Source organism: Trichechus manatus, unplaced genomic scaffold (genome assembly GCF_000243295.1).
Source record: "Trichechus manatus latirostris isolate Lorelei unplaced genomic scaffold, TriManLat1.0 scaffold00052, whole genome shotgun sequence".
NCBI lineage: Eukaryota > Metazoa > Chordata > Mammalia > Sirenia > Trichechidae > Trichechus > Trichechus manatus.
Genome location: NW_004443988.1, coordinates 9,682,149 through 9,689,617, shown reverse-complemented (window position 1 = coordinate 9,689,617; position 7,469 = coordinate 9,682,149).

Sequence of the window (7,469 nt, the reverse complement as noted above, 5' to 3'; positions counted from 1 at the left end):
TAGTCAATGTCACTGAACTGTGCATGTAGAAATTTTTGAAACGGTGTATCTTTGGCTATGTGTATTTTCACCAAAAAAAAAAAGGGTTGAGAAGTTAGAGGGTTGACATGTTGTGGGGTTGTTAACCAATGTCATAAAACAACATGTGTGCTACTGTTTCACAAGAAACTATTTGTTCTATAAGCCTTCACCTGAAGTACAATAAAAAATAAATAAATAAATAAATGAAAAGGGGAAAAAAAAAAAAGGTCAGAGGTTTGAACTCACCAGCCACTCCAAGGAAGAAATCTGTGGCAGTCTACTTCTGTAAAGATTCCAAACAAAAAAACCCACTGCCGTCGAGTCAACTCCGACTCATAGCAACACTATAGGACTGAGTAGAACTACCCCATAGGGTTTCCAAGGCTGTAACTCTTTACAGAAGCAGACTGCTACGTCTTTCCAAGATTACAGCCTTGGAAACCCTATGGGGCAGTTCTGTTCTGTGCTAGAGGGTCGTTAAGAGTCAGAATCAACTCGATGGCAAAAGGTTTTTTTGAATATTCCGTTGTATATATATACCACATTTTGTTTATCCACTCACCTGTTGATGGACATTTCGGCTGTTTTGTCTGTTGTGAATAGTGCTGCAATGAACATTGGCATACAGGTGTCTGTCTGTGTTCCTGCTTTTAATTCTTTTGGGTACTTACCTAGGAGTAGAATTTCTGTATCATATGGTAGTTCTAAGGAGCCCTGGTGGCACAATGGTTAAGCACTCAGCTGCTAACCGAAAGCTTAGCGGTTAGAACCCACCAGCAGCTCCATGGGAGAAAAGACCAGGCTATCTGCTCCCATACAGATTTACAGCTTAGGAAACCCTATGGGGCGGTTCTACTATGCCCTGTAGGGTCGCCATGAGTCAGAATTGACTCGACAGCAACGGGTTGGGTTTGTTTATGGTAGTTCTGAGTTTAACTTTTTGAGGAATCCATGCTCGCTTCCTCATTGAACCCAGGCCGTTGGGTAGAAATCTGCAGCTGTCTTCTTCCTCTCCAATGACAACTGCTCCCACTCCTCACCCTACTCTCCCCCAACCCTCACAATCCAAGGGGCACAGAGAAGAAGCCAAAGGTCTCACTGATTTTATGCAGTCTTGCAGAGACACTTGCCCAAAGACACTAGGAATTTTTCCAGGTGGATCCTCCCATGTCTTTACAGAGGAATTAGAAGGTTTATGCACTACAGAGCAGAGGGAAGCAAGCTGGCGAGCATCGTTGGTTCAGGTGTGAGGTTGTTTTTGAATCCAGGAGACCTGGCCAACTGAACCACACTGCACCCAGGGTTTGCTGATGGAACCCAGTCCCGGGCCCTCCCAGCGCCTTCCTAGGGTTTTCTAGCAGCTTTCATTAACCACGTTCTGTGAGGGGCCAAGGCCTGGCCAATAAGGGCTGAGAACAAGATTTCCCCTGTGGAGGTGTTGGCCCCGAGCCAAAACAAGCCAGAACCACAGGCTCTGTGCTCCACTGGGGAAGCCACTCCCCTCCACAGGCCTGAAGGGGAAGGCAAGCTGACAAGCTGAACTGACTCCTGAGTTCCCTTCAGCAAGGGCCTCAGGAAAGAGGCGCTTCCTCCAAAAGACAGTGGCAGCAGTGAGGGGCAGGAAGACTTCCTAAGTGGCTTTCATTTTATAGACAGGGAAACTGAGGCATGACAAGATTAAGCCCTTGCTCCAAGTTACACAGCTTGTAAGAGAGAGTGAGTCATCAGTGGGAGTGCCAGAAAGGGCGGAGATGGGACAAGGGGTCTCGGTGTGAGCATCAAGTATACACCTTCCTCCCGAAAACCCATCCTCACGCCCTCGCCAAGAGTTAGAGCTCCTACAACGCAGATCCCATAGTCATTTCAATACAGAGCTCCCGCATCATCTCCTGGTACAGCCTCCCCACCCCAGCAGAAACGAGGACTTCTGCTCAGGTCCCAGTGCTGGTTACCTCGCTTGCCCCTCTACCTGCTCGGAGCCGGAGGCTGACCTCTATGGGTTCCATCAACTGGCCCTTCTGCCTCCCCTTGGCTTTGGCCAATGGAGGGAAAGAGGAGACTCTGGCTAGGGTCCTATTCCCCTTCCTCCCGCAGGGTCCTGGTGGGCTGGCTCACCTGAAGGTCATGCCCCTCACCTGAAGGTCACATCCTCACCTGAAATGTCACAGCTTAACAGACAGTCCTCTCCACACAGCTGTCTAGGTTTCTGTGGTGCGATAACCTCCCTCCCTTTGCCTCTGGAAACCTAGGGGTGATAAAGGTGCCCAGCATGACCTGCCCTGGGGGGTTCTCTGTACCCTGCCCTCACCTGTATAAATACTCCTTTATTAAATTCTCCTTCAGTCACCCCATTTCAGCATGCTTCCTGCCAGTCCCCACCCTTCCCTGTCATCCCACCTGACACACAGGAGTGTGCTCGATGGACCCTGTGTCTGTGTCCCCACTGTTCTGTGAGTTCCCTGAGAGCAATGACCATGAGTGACTCGTTTCTGTGCAAAGCTTGGCCCCTGGAAGTGTTCAACAGATTCCTGAAATGAATGCCTTAAACTGACTAATGGACCGTGGGGAACCCTAACCCTAAACTTAGCTCATGCTGTTCCTTCCACCCAGAAAGGTTTTCCATATCCCTTCCTACTCCTTCACATATATATACTTCCGTGGTCAACGCCCACTTATCCCCCTACTCCCCTGGGCTCTGGAGGATACCAAATAAGTCGTCCTTGCCCCACTCACCAGTTGCTGTCAGAGTCCCTAGGAGGTACAGTTAATCCACTCAGCTGCTAACTGAAAGGTTGGAGGTTTAAGTCCACCCAGTGGTACCTCAGAAGAAAGGCCTGGCAACCTACTTCCAAAAAATCAGCCATTGAAAACCCTATGGATCAGTTCTACTCTGACACACACGTAGTCACCATGAGTTGGAATCAATAGCAACTGGCCACATCTACACAGGACAGCCGTTCATCCAGCTAGGAAATCTGAATACAGCATGGGCTTTAGTTAATGATAATGTATCAGTGTTGGTTCATCAAGTGTAACAGATGTACCACACTAATGTAAGATGTTAATAGGGTAACTGGGTGTGGGGTATATGAGAACTTCCTGTACTATCTTTGCTATTTTTCTATAAATCTAAAACTGTTCTAAATAAAAAGTTTATTTAAAAAAAAAAAAAAAGGCACAGGGAACTAGAGACAAGGCCTTGCACCCAGGAAAAGGACTGTAGATATGGGTTCTCAAGGGATTGAAGTATAGACTTGAAGGAATCCGCTCCCTGCAAAGGGGCCACATGGAACTTACTGGTCCAGCCTGGTCTCTGGGTGAGCAGAACAACTGCTCTGAGAGTCTCACGTCCTCTATAAAACCAAATGGGCAAGAGATAACAAAAAACAAAAGCAGCATTTAAATAAAAACTACTATTGTGCCTGCTTCCCCTTGCCAGTTCTCCCTTTAGGGTCACTCTGGACAAAGACGAGAGCCAGTGAAAGCCTGGGGCTCCAAGCAGCCCCTCCTCACCAGCCTGGAGACACAGCCACACACCTGCCCTCCAACCCCGACCTTGGGGAAAACTGTCCCCAAGATCCACGGGGCCCAATCACTCACACAGAACCTCTCTCCGCCACCAGCCCACACCCTGAGCTCTAGCTTCCTGGGTGAATCAAAATCAAATAGTACTCTCGGGCACCCTCAGCCCCTGACCCTTACACACCTGCCAGGCCTACCTTCTCAGGCTTCCCTGGTTTTGATGACCTTGGCAGTTTAGAGGAACACAGTTCAGGTGTTTTGTAAAATGCCCCTCTACAGGGATTTTCCTGATGTTTTTTCTCACAATTAGACTGACGTGATGGGTTTTTGGCAGGTAGGTGCCTGAAGTGAGGTCATCCCAAACAGGCCCAGGTAAAGGACACATTGTCCCAGTCATCCAGCCAGAACGGGGAGAGGGGGAAGAGATAGTAAGGATCACAGATCCTATGGTGGGACCTAGAGTTTGGCCACACTTGGTAAGGACTTCAGTGAGGGGCCTTTTTCTCCACCTTGGGTTCTGTGGTACAGTGGTCCTGCCCTTCCTAACCTCTGACCTTTGCTCATGCTGTTCCCTCCACCCAGAAAGCTTTTCCATACCCCTTCCTACTCCTTCACATATATACCCTTCTGTGGTCAACGCCCACTCATCCCCCTACTCCCCTGGGCTAAGAGGGGTGCCTCCCCTACTGGTCACGGCCCCTGCACTTCCCCATCCTGATGCCACCCATCACACAGCTGTGACCATCCACCACTGCTCCAGCCCCATGCAACCAGGCACACCCTGTGAACTCCTCGAGGGCAGGGACCGTGTCTTTGCGGCCCTAGAACCTAGCACCAGACAGGCACACGGTAGACACCCAATACATGTGGTGAGAGAAGGAGTAAGTGAAACAGTGACACAAATCCTGACCGAGTATGGAGAAGGGACCTCTGTGGGTAAGCATTCCCTTTCCCTGCAATAGTCACTGATTTTCCCAGAACCACACCTTCTCCTCAAGCTACGCACCAGAGTCCAGGCACCACGGCTTTGTAGGGGGGTGAGGGTGGTTCTGACCCTCTTGACAGATGTTGCACCACAAAAACCAGGACCAGCCTAGTCCCAGGAAGCGTGTGAGGGGAGGCCGACCTGGTGGCCTACAGAGAAGTGGAATGCCCAAGCAGGGCCCGGGGGGAAGGTGGGGAGGAAGGTAGGGCCTCCCTTAGTCTTAGCCTCAGGTTCCCCGGATGAAGGGGTCCACATGGCAGGGTCAGGAGCTCCAGACAAGGAGAAGACCAGGGAGTTGGATTCCAGCCCTGGCTCTGTCACCAGTTTTACCATGTGATCTCCGGCATGTCCTGTCCTCCCTGTCATCTGTGAAACAAGGGGATCAGATGGTGGATGATCTCCAGGTCCTCTCGAGCTCTGACACCCTGCATTCTGGGTCGTAACCCAAGCTGGGAGAAGGGCTGGAGTCCTCCCTCCCTTCCATTCCCCACACACCTCCGGGCAGAGAAATAGCACAATGGCAGTAAGCTGGCACTGTTTCTACACTGACACTTGGGCTGACTTATCCTCCCAAAATATCATTCACAAAACTTCTCATCCCACCACTGCTCCCTCAGCCCCGCCTGTGACAGCCTCAGAAGTGCTGACTATACTATAGGCTGGGGGTGCTCACGATCAAGGGGTCTAAGGCCCAAACAGCTCCAAGGGCACAGAGCAGGCTCCACCCACTCCACATCCCCCTCTAGGCTGGCTTATTCCCTGGAAAGAAACTCCAAAATAATACACACAACCTAACAAGCTCAGAAAACATGAAGGGACAGAGAGAGAACCAAGTCAAATCCTTCATATTAGATGAGGGAAACTGAGTCCCAGAGGGCCACACAGGAAATCGGTGGTCGTGACAGGACATGGACTGAAGCCTTCTGATTATGCTGCTGCTGGCCGCAAATGCCCCTTACCCCACATGAAGTGTGCTCCTCCCTCTTTTCCCCCCAGAAAGGAGTGTCGGAGAAGGGCAGCTTGATACCCCACAGCCCTGGGCAGGGGCCTGAGGGAAGTTACCTGTTACTTAAACAATGGATGGATGGATGGATGGACGGATGGACTGACAAACGGGCAGGGGTGTTGACAGGCAGGTAGACTGGCAGAGGGGTGGAAGGACAGATGGTTGGATAGGAGAGAGGGAGGAAAAGAGGGAGGGAGGGAACTAATACGTGAATGAATGAATAATGGATAAATGCAATTAAAGAATGACTGTGAAGAAAGAGACAGAGGGCAGGGGAAAGGAAGAAGTAAATAGATGAGAACTACTCTGAGAATCAATGGAGAAAGAATCTGATACATTTTCCTTTTATAAGAATACGCAAATAAATAAGAAAATTCTTAAAATGCTCTCTATTTCCAGTTTGTGAAAATTCATTGAGCTTATGATGCACATACTCATGACATGTGCACATTTATGCATGTATGTTTCAATGTTTTTTAAAAAGGCTCCACAACAGGGCCCAGTGGGGCATGGAACTTCCACCCCACCCATTGGCAACGAGATAAGCCAAGGCAGTGAGAGGCAATGTTCTGATTTTGCTTGGTTGGTGTCAACAGAGCCTAGTAGGGAGCTGAACATCACCCCACTCAGACCTGCATGTTGTTGTTGTGTGCTGTCGAGTTGATTCCAACTCAAAATAACTCTATATGACAGAGTAGTACTGCCCCATAGGGTTTCTTGGCTGTAATCCTTAAGGAAGTAGATCACCAGGTCTTTTCTTCTTCAGAGCCTCTGGGTGGGTTCTAATTGCTGCTCTTTCAGTGAGCAGCTGGCACTTAATCGGGGCTCCTTAAACAGAGTGATTATCTGCAACAAAAAAAAAAAAGAAGATTAAATAGGATCCCGAGTTGGGGAGAAGGGGGAAATCATTCTCTAAGTAGTAGTCACTTTTTGCTTGTGGTAATGGGAAAGGTGGCACCAAATGTAGGTGAAGTATGTACAGCTTGACTAAGGTAACTGATGCCACTAAGTTGTACACGAGAAAAATGATGTTTTGGTAAATGCTATATTATATATAATTTCACAAAAATAACAACAACCAGTATATATATATGTAGATATATGTGTGTGTGTATATAAATATTAAAACAGAGGCCACAGATACTGATACTTCTTAGACATAACCAATTACCTCACGGGATTAGTTTTCTTAGTTTGAAGACTTAGGGTCATAGTCTCTTGAGATAATTTTGTCAATGGGCATAATATAGTTCATAAAGTTTATGTTCTACATCCTAGTTTGGTGAGTAGCATCTGGGATCTTAAAAGTTTATGAGTGACCATTTAAGATACAGCTATTTGTCTCTACTCATCTGGGGCAAAAAAAAAGAAGGAAACCGAAGATTCAGAGAAGGAACCAATCTATAGGACTAACTGTCTACATGAACCATGACCTCCTCTACCCTGAGACCAGAAGAACTAGATGGTGCCCGGCCACCACCACCGAACATTTGGATCAGGACCACAATAGATGAATCCTGATAGAAAGGGAGAAAAATGTGGAAGAGAACTTCAAATTCTCAACAAAACAAATCCTGACTCACCGGACCCATTGAGACTAGAGGCATCCCAAAGACTATTTGCCCTGAGATACTCTGTAAACTATCCCCTGAAGTCACCTTTTAGCTAATAGCCCATCAACTCATAAAGAATTAAAAAACCCTGAAAACTCATTGCCATCAAGTCGATTCTGACTAATAGTGACCCCATAGGGCAGAGTAGAACTGCCCCATAGGGTTTCCAAGGAGTGGCTGGTGGATTTGAACAGCTGACCTATGGGTTAGCAGCCAAACTCTTAACCACTGCACCACCAGGGCTCCTCGTAAACAATAGTGTCCTTGCTATGAGGACTATGGTCTCAGGGAACATCTAGTTCAATTAGGATAAGATAGTTTA